Source organism: Balaenoptera ricei, chromosome 7 (genome assembly GCF_028023285.1).
Source record: "Balaenoptera ricei isolate mBalRic1 chromosome 7, mBalRic1.hap2, whole genome shotgun sequence".
NCBI classification, from domain to species: domain Eukaryota; kingdom Metazoa; phylum Chordata; class Mammalia; order Artiodactyla; family Balaenopteridae; genus Balaenoptera; species Balaenoptera ricei.
The window spans coordinates 14,638,367-14,654,250 of NC_082645.1; the positions used below are offsets into that span (position 1 = coordinate 14,638,367).

At 47.8% G+C, this 15,884-nt stretch overlaps 1 protein-coding gene across 1 annotated transcript in view; it reads right to left on the reverse strand.

Moving 5' to 3' along the window:
• The window catches only part of MAP3K2 (mitogen-activated protein kinase kinase kinase 2), an 88,779-nt gene extending 84,228 nt beyond the window's left edge, over positions 1-4,551 (reverse strand). Inside the window, exon 1 of the mRNA XM_059927691.1 lies at positions 4,224-4,551. The gene's annotated coding sequence lies outside the window, so the exon portion shown is untranslated. The remainder of the gene's footprint in view (positions 1-4,223) is intronic.
• Between the last annotated feature and the right edge of the window lie 11,333 nt (positions 4,552-15,884).

Sequence of the window (15,884 nt, forward strand, 5' to 3'; positions counted from 1 at the left end):
TAAATTTATGGTACTATGAATCTCAAGCGTAACACTCTTGAACACTTATAAGAAAGGTGGTGAGCTAGTTACCAGAGGAACTCCAAAGAAGATTCCACCCCTATCCTCCTGACAAAGTATGCATAACAAAAAAAGTAAGCAACAAGGGTTAAATAACAATAAAGGCAACAACACAAGAGATGTTACAAAGCAAATATGTGATTAACCAGAATGAGAAACAGTCAGCCAATGTTCCTAATAAATCCCAAGGATATCCTAGATAAAAGACGAAATTATACAGACATGTTTCTTATAAATGTGTGTGTATAAAGAGGTATACCTCTGTACAACGCTTGAGAATAAGGGAGAAGTTTTTTAACTTCCATATATACAGTTCATCCTGTTTATAAAAGAGATGTGTGGAAAACCTTCATGTAAACTTGCTTCATGAATTAAATCATTAAATCATACTTTTAATGAGAAAATGTGTTACTTAAGTAAGTTCTATTATGAACCCTTCATTAAAACAATCACCTACTAAATGTCAGTTAATTCGTTGGGAAATAAATTCAATTTTATATTACACACAGTTGATTTATTTCTATGTGGCTTAATTGAAGTGAGGTTTGCCTCTAAATGTAACCAACATGTCTCATTATCAGAAATTCACAAATGTTTACTAACAATCATTATGATGTAAGAATACAGGGTGAAATTTAAAAACTTATAATCCTTGCACTTCACAGAATGGTAGAATTAGGCCTAGAGTTTAGATCTTCTGATTCTCAATCCAGTGCTCCTTTGTATTACACCAGAAAACAGACAGTTTTGTCAAAACGTTTTCTAGTAAAGCCATTCTCCCTTTATTGTATTTCTGGCTATTCCTGTGCAACAAATACTGGCTAAGAAAAACTGAAAAGAAACACTCTCCTTGAGGGAATTCCCTGGTGGTCCAGTGGTTAGGATTCCACGCTTTTACTGCCAAGGGCCTGGGTTCAATCCCTTGCCGAGGAGCTAAGATCTCACAAGCCACACAAGCTACGTGGCACAGCCAAAAACAAAAAAAAACAACACACACACACACTCACTCACACTCCTCGAGACAGACAAAAGAGTACAGGAAAGGACAGGCATTGAATTTTTCCCATTTTTCTGGGGCCAGGTTTCTTTTCATTCATAAGAGGAGATACCTTGAATTCATGATTAAAAATCTTTAAAATCCTAGAAATCAGAACCTAATATAGCTGCATAGATTTTTACAATTCCTGTGATGTTGTTACTATCTATAGACCAACAAAAGATTGTTAACATTGAAATTCAAAAGTTACCTTGACAAGGATCAGCAATAGATGCAGCAATACATAAAACTATTAGGTGAAAGATTACTGGAGAACAGGCCAGCACTAGAGTGCTAATTTATCATGCCAGCCTACTTGCCAACTGCAATGGGGAAAATATACCTCACCTTAACCCCCATAACCAAGTGATCAAACTCAGCATCACAAATAACAGGACTTGACAATATACATCCCCTGATGGGAAGCAATATAAAGTACACAGCAACACTCAGTAGTTATTCTTGCCCAAAATATTTAATTTGAAACTAATCAATCCTTTAAACCTAACTTACAGTTAGTGTAGGGGGAAAAGAGGAACATGCTAAATGACACGAGGGAAGAATATCAGACAAATCCAGAATGCGACTCATTTTATAAGGTAACTGGCTTGATCTCTGAAACAAAACAAAACAAACAAAAAAACCCACCATTTTAAAAGGGAGAGGTAATGGGACTTCCCTGGCATTCCAGTGGTTAAGACTCCGCACTTCCACTGCAGGGGGCACGGGTTCGATCCCTGGCCAGGGAACTAAGATCCCACATACCATGTGGCACAGCCAAAAAACAGATCGACAGATAAATAAAAAATAAAAATAAATAAAAGGGGGAGGTGAGGCTGTTCTAGATTCAAAGAGATCAAAGAGACTTAACCAAATGCAGTGAATAAACCTTGATGGGATCCTGGTTTGGTGGGATTGAGTATAAAAAGCCGTAAAAGACCGTGCAGCACAAATGGGGAGATTTAAACATGGATAGATACTAGATTACATTAAAAAATGATCAATAAGAAACTATTAACTACCAATAAAAAGTATTAACTAAGAAAGTTAACAATAATGGTATTTTGGCTATGTAAGAAAATGTCCTTATCTTTGGAGATGCAAGCCGACATATTTAGGGGTAAAGTGTCATAATGTCTACAGCTTAGTTTTCAAATGGTATGGCCAAAAATAATATACGCGTATTTATACACAAAACAAATACGGCAAGATGTCAACAAATGAAACTAGAGAGTTATCATACGGATGTTCAATATTACCAACTTCCTGTGTACTTGAAATTGTTTTATAATAAAAAGTTGGGGCTGGGTTTGGGGGTGGTGGTGGGAGGGAGCCTAGAGAGCTCCAATTCTACAGGGGGAAAAAAAAAAATCAACCTGAAACCAAAGCTGTGGGCACTGCCTAGAACCAAACATGATTTCATTTTAATATAGCATCTATTAAATATAGTTTACCCCTTTGGTAGCAATAAGGTAAACTAGGAATGAAAGTTCCAACTAAAACACTGCTTAAAAGATTGAATCTATAATGTAATACAATTATTTAAGATAAATCTTTAATAGTTATTTCTTTCAAGAGAGACACATGGAGAGCATGACTGGATAAGCATTCTACAATGATATTATATTCAACAAGACTCACCATACATTTATATTTTAACCAAACAACAAATCAATCTGTGAACCATCCACTTCTTAACTATATAATTCGACCTTTTCTCTACAGACATTACAAAGACATTCAACTACAAATTTTCTTAAACCTGATAATATACTAAAAGAAATTATAAAGTACTACAATTTTGGGCATCAATAGATTTCTTAAACATTTACAACTATGCATGAAGCTTTAACTACTCAAAGGGATTTATGAACACTTTCTTCTGTAAAGAGAAATGTAAAGAACTTTAGTTTTTCCCTAACCATAACCAAAGAAACAGTACAGGCCAATGTTAAAATGAGAATTTCAGTTAGTTTATAAACACTCATTAGTTGCTACATATAAAGGAAAGAAAAAAATCACACCATTAAAAGATAACTTTTTACAATATTCTACACATTAAATTTTGACACTCCACTCAGAAATATTGCACAAATTAACGCACAAATTACTAAGCGTGTTGCCATTGCCACATAATCCAGCAACAAATTTTGCAATAAGGAAATCTCAAGGAAATCACCCAACTGCGAGTTCCCTGTACGCATCAAGAATTACACAAGTAAAATTGTAACTTTTCAAGAAACATGGAGTTTTACCAAATCTATTTCTTCTTTTTGATAAGAGAGGAAATATTTTCTGCTCATTCAGTCCCACTGCAAAAAAACAAGGTAAAGGTGCATGGAGTCACCTTTCAAAAGTAATTTTTTAAAAAAAGAGCCAAGAAAATCATCTGGCTAGGCTGCAGCAAAACACATCGAACAGCCTACATTACGGGCAAATGAACTCTACCTATGTATTTAGAATTTACTCCCAAGAAGAAACTTTCCAGCTATTCTCATTTTCCTCACAAATTTATTTTCGCAAGACCCAGAAATACGGTTCTACAGAAAAGACATCACATTCGAATCAAGACTTTCCCAGATTACCAAACTGCACGACCTTGGGCAAGTTCCTGAATCTGAGCCTCGATTTTTTCAACTGTAAAATGGGGAGACACGTACCCACCTCACTGGGCTTCGAAGGTGAAGTGAGAGAAAGCACGACAGATACCGGGCGCGCATTAAGTGGTAAGTGCTAGCTAAACGGTCCGTAAACAGAAAGGGGCCTCGACCCTAACCACTAGTGAAGCACGCGGTAACAGGGCAAAGACAAGCACTTTCTCGCTCACTGCATATAACATTTCTGCTTCTGCCAAGGACCAGGGACAATCTTCCTTCCCAAAGCCCTGCAGAGTACGCGTCTGACAGCTCCACCGCCCAGCAGTCTAGTTCGCTCAGACCTGGACTTCAGGACAGGATGCAGGGGGCCCGAAGCCCGCCCACCCGGAGCGAGGCAACCACCTAGCGAAACCTCCGCCCCGGGAGCAGCGCACAGGCCGGCGGCGGCCCCCTCCCCACGTCCGGCCCGCACCCCCACCCCCGCCCCCGCCCCCGCCCCCACACACATGCGCGCGCCCGAGCACACGTACCGGCCGCTCCGCGGGGACATAGGGAGCCACAGGCCCACCCCTCCGCCCCCGCGCGGCCTGTCACCGCGCCCCCCGGTCGGGGGAGGCTGCGGGCCCCCGGGAGCCGGAGGGGCGCACGAGGAGTCGGGCGCGGGCCGGGGGGCCAGGCCCGTCCCTCCTTCACATGGAGCCCGGGCCGGGCGCGTGGACCGTGGCGGCCGGCCGGAGCCTCTCGGAGCCCCTCGGTGCTTCTCACCGCCGCGGCCCGGAGGCCCGCGGGAAGCTGGGTAGGAAAGGAGGAAGCCGCGGCCGGGCGCCGCCGAGGCCGGAGAAGGGGCGGGAGCGGCGACTCCGCGGCTGGGAGCGCCGGGCCTCCCGGTCGTGGTCGCCGCCGCCGCCGCCGCGGGCCGCAGGACCCCCGAACGCCGCACCCAGCGGCCGCACCGCCCTCGTCAGGAGCCGCTGCTGAGGGCAGCCCGGCCGCCACTACACACGGACCCGTGACGTCGGGCGTAGCGCGGCACACGTCACGGCCGGCTCGCTCGTGCGCGCGCAGCCCTCCGCCTGTCGGGAGCGGAACCCGCCGTGGGCGCGCGCCCGCCTGGAGCGCCGCGCGCAGACCGAGGAGAGCGTGTCCGCGCCTGCGCAGTGGCCGGTTGCGTCCACGCACGTCCCGCTGCCCACGCCCGCTCCGCCGTGCGGAGATGCCCGGCCCGGGCCCGGCTGCCGCGCCCCCTAGTACTTAGGTCGTAGCTACCGGTTCCCGGCCGGTGAGCCGCGCGCACACACACGCGCGCACGCATCTCGGTCCCCTCGCATCTGCGGGAGTCTTCGGCGCCGAGATTCCAAAGCAAACCTCGAAAAGGGTCTCCCGCGTGGCTTCGGGCAGAGCGGGGGCAGCAGAGCAAGAGGAGGCTGCGACCCACTTCGAGTCCATGGCAAGTCGTTTGCAGGCGAAAAGCCATCTGCCTCTTCATTTTTGGATCTGGTTTCAGAATTTTTTCCTAAAGGACTTACGAAATTCTTGTCGGCTTGTCACCTGACCGTAAACCACCCCCCTGGAGATCAGCCTTCTAAGTTTTATAGTTGTTTTCTGTTTAGTTATTACATGTATGTATTTGAGGTCGGCCTAGCAAGTATTACTTTTTCAGTTTAACAGATGTGGAAATCTCGGCCCAGAGAGATGAGTTGACACCCCACCCCCAGAACTCGTGGCAGGGTCTAAACCCCAATCTCTTTCACCGAATCCATTTTCACTCCCTCTCGCCCCGCGGGATAAAATACAAATTCATCGTGCTAGCGTTGGAGGCCTCTGTGATGTGACTAACGTACATTCCGGTTGTTTTCAGCCCACACTACTCTGATCCGGAAAGTATCTGTCCCGCCCCATCTCTTCTTTCCTCAAATACCCCCTTAACAACTTCCTGTGCCATTTCTTCTCTCTCTCAGCATCTGCTTGGTTTCTCGTTACGTTGTGGGTCCCACCCGCTTCTTGACTTTTCCAGACCGAGAGTTGGGGGCGGCACCCACCCAGAGGTAAGCAACTGCCCCAACTCAGGGCCCTAGAGGGCAGGGGAGCTGGCATCCGTGGGGCAGGGACTGAGGAGGAGGATGTTATGTAATAAAATATCTGGATCCCCTTCGTGGAATTTTTATTACAGGCCCATTAGCGGTGTTGTCAAAGGAGCAGGAACAGAGATGTTCATTGGCAGGTTTTTGTAACAGTGAAAGCCTGGAAACCTAAATGACTATAAGACTGAGCTGACAGTGGTTCATCTGCTCTGCGGAGGATTAGGCAGCCAACACAAAGAAGGGCTAATGCTGAAGGACTTCAAAAATACACAGCTAAATAGAAAAGCAGACTGCTCCCACTAATTTAAGAAGTGGAGGAATTTTAAGCTTACATACGCATAAAATCAGTCTTTAAGATTGCTTTTGGTTCTAACATCTAAGCCTGGTAGACCACAGAAAAAAAGGATCTCAGTATGCTTGGGCAGGATTTAAATCTTAAACTTCTATATTGTTTTGAACAATTCCTGGCCTGACCACATAGCAGGCGCTCAATAAATACTTGTTTACTAAATAATCTAGAGATGGAGATGGATTTTTCTTCACACCTCTGCTCACTCCTTCCCTCCCTACCTGGGGACTTCATCCACCACTGGTTCCTTAGAAACACCCCATGTGTACATTAATAATAGTCTCTTTTTTCTTTTTCTCCAGTCTCTTTTTACATTGGTGAGACTCTTGCTTAGACGTTAAATTTCTGGCATCCTGGGTTACTGTAGTATATATGATTACAAATTAGTGATCTCAGGCTTTCTTTTCCTGGATGAAACCTTCATCGCACAAATATTTGTTGCTTTTGCCTCCCTGCTCTGTGCCTGGGATTACAATGATAAAGTGGTAGTCCCCATCCTCTCCCAGGAACTCAGAATCTTGTGAGGAGAGCAGACTGGTAAACGAATCATTATAATACCGAGTGACATGCCCTATAGCAGGATGTTTATGAGGTGCCACAGCAGTGGAGAGGAAGATGGCACAGGGGTACCCAAGAAGTGAAGGAAAACTTGCGAGAGGAGGCATGATGTGTTTGTTTTCTGTTGCTGCATAACAAACGACCAGAGACTTAGTGGCTTCAAACAACACCTGTTTATTCGCTCACGGTTCTGTAGGTCAGAAGTTTGCACAGCATCCTGCCTGGGTCTCTGGTCAGCATCACAGGCTGAAAGCAAGATGTCAGCTGGGCTGAGTGCTCATCTGAAGTCCCTGGGAAAGATCTGCTTCCAACCTCATTCTTGTTGGCAGAATTTGGTTCCTGGTGGTTGTAGGGTCGAGGTCCCCATTTCCTTGCAGGCAGTCAGCCAGAGCTTGCTGTGGGCTCCTAGAGCCCACTGGCATTCCTTGCCGTGTGATCCCCTCCATCCTGAAAGCCAACAGCAGAGGATGTCTTGCACACCAGATCCCCCTATACATGTTGAATATCTGACTTTCTCTTTTGCTACCAGCCAGAGGAAACTGTCTGCCTTTAAAGAGTTCATATGATTAGATCAGGCCCACCCAGACCCACTGTCCTACAACATAACAACCATAGGAGTACAGCTCATTGTATTCACAGTAGCCGGGGGTTATGCAGGCCACGTCCACCAATGGGCAGGAATTTTCAGGGACACAGGAGAATCCTGCGCACCACACACGGTGAGCTAAAACTTGGTTCAGGGTAGTTATTTGCTGGGAGAAATAAGGATGGAGGAGTGGGAGTTCCCAAGCAGAGGGAATCAAGTCTGCACAAGCTTGGAAGTGTAAAAGAACATGCCCTGTCCAGGGAATGGCAAGAGTTGCTGGCCTTGGGGTGTTGGAAGAGATGCAGGCAGGGGGTAAGGCAGAGAAGGAAGAGAGCAAAGGCAAGGGTGTTGGAGCGGGCTAAAGATCTTAAGTAAGGAGGTGAAGGTGTAAACCACAGCAGTGGCTGTGAAAGTGATTTGAAGAATGTCGGTTGAGATGCATTCAGCTGCAAGGAACAAAACACCCGGACCAAAAACAGCTTAAGCAGTGAAGTTTATGTTCTCACCTAACAGAAATCCAATAGATGGGTCCAAAGTTGGTTAGGGCTGTGAATTGTTATCTCTGCAGTCAGAAAGTGGCTGCCTCAGCTTCAAACATTATGACCTCCCACTCAGAAAAGAGGGTAAAGCGTCTTTCTCTCGTCTCTCTCTCTCTGTCTTCATTTTTTGTTTTTGTTTTGTTTTGGCCACACTGTGCAGCTTGCGGGATCTTAGTTCCCTGACCAGGGATTGAACCTGGCACCATGGTAGTGAAAGTGCCAAGTCCTAACCACTGGACCGCCAGGGAAGTCCCTCTCTCTTTTTAATAAACATTTAATTTTAGAATAGTTTTAGATTTACAGAAAAATTAAGAAGATAGTACAGAGAGTTCCCATATACCCCACACCCAGTTTCCTCTATTTTTCATATCTTACATTAAAATGGTACATTTGTCACAATTAGGGAACCAATATTGATACATTATCATTAACTAAAGTCCGTACTTTATTCAGATTTCCTTAGTTTTTACTTAATGTCCCTTTTCTGTTTCAGAATCCCATCCGGGACACCACGTTACTCTTAGTCATCATGCCTCCTTAGGCTCCTCTTGGCCATGACTTCCCTTGTTTTGGATGACCTTGACAGTTCTGCAGAGTACTAGTCAGGTGTTTTGTAGAATATCCCTTCACTGTGGTATGTCTGCTGTTTTTCTAGTGATTAGACCAGGGTTATGGGTTTGGGGGATGCAGAGCACAGAGGTAACGTGCCATTCTCACCACAGCCTGTCAAGGATACATCCTATCCACATGATTTATGACTGTTGAGCTTGACCTTGATTGCCTGTTTGAGGTCTGGTTTGTCAGGTTTCTACAGTCTTTTTGCCCCCCTTTCCATACTGTACTCTCTGCAGAGGAGTCACCGTGCTCACACCTGAGGAGTGGGGAGATATGCTCTACGCCCTGGAATGCAGAGTATCGGACATGAGTTCCATAGAATTCTTCTGCGTGGGAGATGTGTCCCTTCTACCTCAGTTACTGACTTATACAGTCATTTATTTACATTACTATGAACTCACGGGTATTTATGTTTTACTCTGGTTTATAACCCAGTACCACATTATTTTGTTCAAGTAGCTCCAGGTTTGGGCATTAGGAGATCTTTCCATCAACTCCTGTGACCCTTTGACATACCCCCATCACTGTGCAGGTTTTGTTTTGTTTTTGTTTTTGTTTTACTTTTTTGAGCACTCCCTTACTTTCTTGCCTTAACAGATGTGCCAGATTCATCTTGATTATTTCCTGCCCCAGTCCTAGATTCAGCCATTTCTCCAAGGAGCCCTGTTTCCTTTTATTGGGGGATGACATTAGAAACAAAGATCTGAGGCTGGGTATGCTTGGGACTCTTTTTTCATTAAGGATGATCTCACATCAGCCCCCCTCCCCCCCAGAAGACTGCCTCTTTTGTTTTTGCAGCAAGGTCAGCTAATGGTGGCCCCAAATTCATCCTTTTCTTTCCCAAGTCATCAGATTTTAGCTGAGTACATAGGCCCCCCATAATAAAGAGTTCATTTCCCAGTCTCCCTTGCAGCTAAATGTGGCTGTGTGACTAAGTAAGTACTGGCTAAAGGGAAATCAGTGGAGGTGTCTATTCCAAGTACTTGCCTTGAGAGACCCTTCCTCGGCAGACCACTGCTTTTGCCCCTCCGTCTTCATCCTCTCCTCCATTCTGGAATACCTCCTGGCCATCTTGGAGAGTGAGGACAAGGGGCCACACACAGGAATGGTGGAGCTGGAAGCAGAGCCCCCTTCCCAGTCTGTACTTTCTCATGAGAGAGGAGTAAATACCTGTCACCAGTAGCAGAATCTACTCCTAATAGCATCTCATTGGCAGGAGCTGGGCCATGTGCCTGTGCCTGCAAAGGACTCGGCTTTGCTGGGATGGGTTCAGCCCACATGAGGCCCACACTGGGGCTGGGCACACTGCCAGGCCACATCTGGACAGAAAGCCAGGTTAGGTTACAGGGGAGCCAAGGGATGGATGGCTGTTGCGTAGCGGCCAACAGTGTCTGCCTGAGAAGCGCGTGGAGAGTCAGGACTCGGGGAACCAGGGCAGGACCCCTGAGCGTATCTCGTACTCTGTAAATGATCTGTGGCATGTCTATTATTCTCATCATCCTCAAGGCAGTCGCGGTGGAAACTCACTTTGCTGTTTCAAAAAGCAAAACATTAGTAAGGTAAATCTCCTGATCGAAGCGCACAGTGCTTCCACAACCAGAGAAAAGTCATTTCTGGGATTTCTGCTGCTTGGAACTGCCCGAGAAGTTTTCTGAGTTTGGTAAAAGGCCATATGAAGGATTTCTAACAGAGGATTATCTTGAATTTTCTGTGATCTTGATCATTTCCAATTCTTTTGTTTATCTGTTGCTAATACATACATTTCTTTAAAATTATATTTGTTACATATTTTCTGCTACACATAGTAATAGAAAATGTGGAAAGCACAAGAGAAAAAACCCTCTAGTTCCTTCTGTAGCTGTATTTCCATCCAATCTTTTCTCTTTGCGCAGATCTTTGTTGAGGGGGTGTTTTTTTATTTTTAGATACATTTTTAGATAGTTTTCAGGTAGTTGTGCGTGTAATTTTATATCCTGCTTTTTTCACTTAACACAGCGTTAAGTAGTTTGACTTTATTTTCCTTATACTTGCAAACAGAAATTTGAATCGCTGGTATATATACTTAAAACTCTGCCTTTATTCTCATCTTTTTAATGAAAAATGTTCGTAAAATGGATATATGTGGAGCCAATGATAGCTTCTTGGCTGCTGTGGAACACATTAGAGAGAGATTTCTTTTTGCCCTTAGTGTTTGAGGCCAAGAGAGAGCGACCACGGGAGATCCCAATGCTAACCTAAGCCTGAGAAGTGAACCTCACACTCCAGGGAATGACTGTCCCTTTCGCATCCCCTTAGCCCTTGTCCCAGCCTGAGCTAATTTTGCTTACGGTGCCAAAGGAATATTACGGATTACCGTTGGGGGAGAACTTCCTATTTTGGAAAAGGACCCATAGGTATTTAAATCATATGGTTTATCCGCATTAGTGCATTCTAAGACTTTATAGTAAAAGATATGCTTTTAAGACATCAAACTGTGAACAATAATAACCAGATTTTTTAGCAGGTGGCTGTTTGCTTGGGGCCTCCTGGTGGCCCCGCCACTGCGGCAGCCACTGCCCCCCGTCACACACACACACCACGGGCTCCTCGCTTCTGACTTCTGTCAGCACGAGGACTGGCTGCTCTTTCCCTTCCTCCTGTTTGTACCGTCTCCTTATTCTCTTCCTGTTCCTCTTTCTCCTTCTCTTTCTGCCTCTTCCCCACTCTCTTTAATTCACCAAGTATTATTAGTTATTTTTCACAAACATCCTGAGTAGCTCAGCAGAATTATTATTCTCATTTGCCTCTGAGGAAAAAGTGGCAGAGAAAGGTTGGGGTTACTGTCACCACGCCCCTGGGACACCTCATGAAGCAGCCCTGAACTGGAGTCCACCTGTCCGGCCCTCGCTCGTGCCTGATGTCTCACGTGGCTCCCTGATGCCAGGTCCCTCCCTGATTGCCTAACACCCGGGGGTTCCTCCCAGCACCGCGGCTCTGCTCTCCAGATTCAGCCTCATCATCCCTGAAACCACTGGTCCTTCACTCCAAGCCTTCCCAGCCCCCTCTCAGAGCTGCTCTGCAGGACTCAAAGCCCCCGCGGTGCACCATCAAGGAGGCTGGCACCAGCATAGGTGAGTTAAGGGTCAGCCATCTTCATCCTTAGGGCTCATCACACCCCTCAACCCAGTGTGACGTAGCTCCTTCGGCAGATGGTTTCTACAAGTCAAATCACAAGGGTTGGGGTCCTTTCTTCCACTGGTTCTTCATCAGAGGCCAGCCTAGCTGAAGCTGAGCGGGGCAGGGTTCAGTGTCCCAAGAGACAGCAGTGCCACTGGACCTTCAGGCCCTCCAGACTGCTCAGACCAGTCTCAGAGAGCGGGGCTCCCTGGGCCCTCAAACAGTGGCCGCCCTGCCGTGGCCAGGCCTGGTGGTTCTGGCCAGGCTGAGCCACACAGAACCCTGGAGCTAGCAGACACCGGTGCCCGCTCCTCTGAGCCCACCTTGCTCAGCATCCTCATCTGAAGACAGAAGAAGGCATCCTGCCCCAGGACTGTGGTGGACACCGCGGGGTAAGGCATGTGGAAGCCACTGGAAACGGACAGCACTTGTCCCCACCTGCTGCCCACAGAAAGCCCAGCACTGCCCCCTCCCCACTAGACTAAGAGCCGGCGAGCCCTTCAGAATGGAGGGCTTCCAGCACGACCGGCACGCACGGCCATTTTCAGGGAGACCAACTCTGAGATTGTGTCCCCACGAGATGAGTCACCACCTCTCATTCCTGGAGTCACGCGGATAATCAGGCTCTCATGAGCCAGCTGACAGTCAGCCTTAAGCACAGCACAGGGTCCGTGCCAGGAGAAATCTGGGCAGCTTTCTGTCGCCATGGGAGACACAACCTACCACCTGGAGTCCCTGAGACGACCCTTCCCCCGCTGGGCCTGCCCCCGCTCTCCCTGACCCTCTACCACCGTCCTTGAGAACCAGCCTCTCAGGTCCTCTGCCCTGGAAGTAATTCACGCCAAAGCAAGAAGACCTGAACGATGTTATCCCTGGAGGTTTATAAAATTATGAAGTTGTAGAGAGATTGCTGAGCAGAGAAACTGCACTGTGATTGGTCTGGCTTGGATTCCCGCAGCCAGCGAACCTGGCTCTTCCTACAGATTCCCTTACAGGCCGATGCCTGACTTCGCTGAGCCCTCACTTGCAAGTCCAGTCTCTGGTCCACACCTTTCACCTAACCCTGCTGCCTTAAGATCCCTTAGCTTGGGGGGGCCTAGAAGTCAGATATCCCAGTGATGATGAATATGTCTAATGCCCTGGTCTTGGTTTCTGTTTGCCATTCTCCACTAAGGGGACCAGGGCTGGTGCAGAAGTGTGAGAGCCTGGACCATCGTACACCAGAGAGTAAGGAAGCGCTCAGAAAACCCTGAGGGTGTGTTAAAAGGACTCAGGAGTCAGCTTAAAGGGACTGCTTCTGGCCAAATGTGGGACATGGTGAACATTAAAACATTGATAGTAATGAATTCTATCCCATATCATAAGATAACCCACGGGGCATACTGACACATGAAGGACCAGCAGAAGAATGTCAACCAACAAATGTAAAACGAATGGTGGAGTCAGGAAATTCACGTTGGATATTCAGACTGGTGGGTGAAAGCTTGATGAGGGACAGGATACTTATTTCAAAGTCTCTCCTCTCAAACTATTAATTACAAAGGGGAAATGGTCACTTTACAGTGGAGAAATCCGGCAAACACCACCTTTACCAAACACCCTGCAGCCCTGCCGTTTAAGCTTCCAGAAGTCACCTGCTGAAGTGCCCTCCAGGAGCGACCTTTGTCCCTGTGCATATGGTGTGCTCAGCAACTTGTGCTCAGTGTCAGGCTATGACTTGAATGCAGCTGAATTCAGCCCACGTACACGTCACTACAGTGATTACTAACCAAAGAGGTACTTTCAACTCAAAAAATACCTGCTTTCTATGGGTGGCCACTTGGCATACAGGTCAGACTTGACTTTGAATTTCTGCCAAACTGTGGGAGCGCAGGCAAGTTGCTTCACCTCTCTGAGCTTCACTCCTCCATCTATATAATGGAGATGATAATAATAATACCTATTGAATGAATCAGCAATTCCACTCCTAGTATTTCCTCAAGAGAAATGAAATCGTATGTCCTCACAAAGGCTTGTACATGTTATGTTCATAGCTGCTTTTTTCATGATAGCCCCAAACCAGAAACAATCCAACTATTCATCAACTGGTTAGCAAAGAAAGGAACAAACCAAGGCTCGTATGAATGAATTTCAAATGCGGTATGCTAAGTGAAAGAAGCCAGACAGAAGACTTCAGAGTACGGGATTCCATTTATATGAAAGTCTAGAGGTAAAGCTATAGTGGTCAGTGGTTGCCAGGGGCCAAGAGGGGAGGATTGTCTACAGAGGGGTGATGGGAATGCTCTATGTCATGAACATTGTGGTGACGGTGATTAAAAGCTTGTATACTTTTGTCAAAACTCATCAAATTGTACACAAAATTGCTGAATTTTGTTGTATGTCAATTAAGCCTAATAAAACTGATTTTAAAATACCTGCATTACAATGTCGCTGTGAGGGTTAATGGAATGATATCTATGCAGCCCCAAGTTCAGTGCCTGAGTAGGACAGGAGTCCTAAAATAATAGCTGCTAACTGCGCGCGCAGTCTTCGGACAAGCAGGCAAGTGTGCAGACAAGAGGCCGCCCAGGGAACCACCCTCTCAAGACGTTCTCAGCTAAACTGAGTAACCGGGTGATGCGAGGTGGAGTAAGGAAAGCGCGGGTGCGCAGGTCCGAGGAGAGGAGCCGCGGAGTCCTGCAGACCCACGCAGGGCGCTGTCACCGCCCTCGGGGCACCAAGAGCAGCAGAAGCCCCTCGTGCCCCTGGGAAATGGGCACGCGCTCTCATCGTGGAGCCGTCCTGTGTCCACCGATTCGGCCTCAGGGAGCCCTGCCCGGGCACCACCTCACCCAGCCGAAATGGTGAAAGTCCACGCTGCCTGCCGCCGCCCACGCCTTGGGCCGCCCGCCCCTCCCTCCACCCTGCCCCTCGTAGCCTCGTCCCATTCGTCGCCCGGGCAGAGCCCCGCATCCACCCCGGGAAGTCCGCATCACTCCGGTCTGGAAGCTCTTAGCCCGAGGGTCAAACCTTCTGCCCCAGGAAAAGCCGGAGGGAAGGCTGCGGGGCCGGGGCTGGAGGGGAGGGGCAGGGGAAAGACAGCGGCGCCATAGACAGCCTCACTGTTAACAGCGAGGGATCCCAGAGTGTTTATGTGTGTTGTGTCTTGTTGCTTGGCAACCAGGTCTGGGCCGCGAGCAGGCTGGGGAGGAGGGGGTCTCCTTGCTGGAGTGGGTTGCTGTGACTCATCCCTGCACGCTGTGGCCCCTGGGACTAGGTTGCCAGGTACACGTCGTTTCAGGCCGGGTGCAGCCAGCCAGGGCTCTCTTCCTGTGGAACCGAGTCTGGAGCAGCACCAGCTCCTGGGAGGAACATGGGCCGCATAGTCAGACCACCACTGGGCCCCGGGTTCTGCCAGCTGTGTAGCGTTGGGCAAGTCCCTTAACCTCTCTGACCTCAGCCTGCTCATCTGTAAATGAAGAGTATGAGATCACATTTAGAGTGACTCCTAACTGGGGGCTTACAACAGACTTTAAATACATGACCTCATTCACACTTACCCCTCCCCCCACTTGACAATGAGGAAACTGTTGTCCAGGGCAAAGTTGACTAACTTTCCTAAAATCACCTAATTTGTAGGTGGAAGAAGCAGGATTCCAATTGGACCTGTGTGGTTCAGCACCCTGCCTTTTCACTGTGACACCCCACCTCAAGTGCTCAGATACCTGGCCCCTCCAAGGGGTTCAGGGACTGAGTTCCTGGGCTCAGCCTGAAGCGATTCTCCAGGGCAGACCCTCAGAGGATGGAGGGCTGGAGAATTCCCTCTGACGTCAGGGCCAGGTCTCAGACTAGCACGGATGGTCCCTGCACTTGGCCGGGAGAGGCTGCAGCTGCCTTCAGGCCTCAGCCTGCCTCCTCTCACCGGAAAGCCGGCTTCTCATTGCGGTGGCTTCTCTTGTTGCGGCACCAGGGATCGAACCCGTGTCCCCTGCACTGGCAGGCGGATTCCCAACCACTGTGCCACCAGGGAAGTCCCCCCTTTTCTATTCTTGAGTCACCTTACCGGGTGTCTTCCAAGTGCTGCAGGTTTTCAGATTTTGACCAGTTTCCTTAGAGCTGCAGGAATCTCTTGAGTCAGGGTAAAGGATACAGATCTGGCCATGTCACTCTGTTACAGACCAGGGTTCTTGGCCTCCTTAATAAATAGAAATTGATAAGAGGCCAGGCAAGGCTTTATTGGGGCCCCTGCTAGAGCAGGAGGGAGCAAGAACAAGTAACAGGTTCCCTTGCTTGCTCGCTCCCCAAGGTGAGGGGGGCGAGCTGGTTCC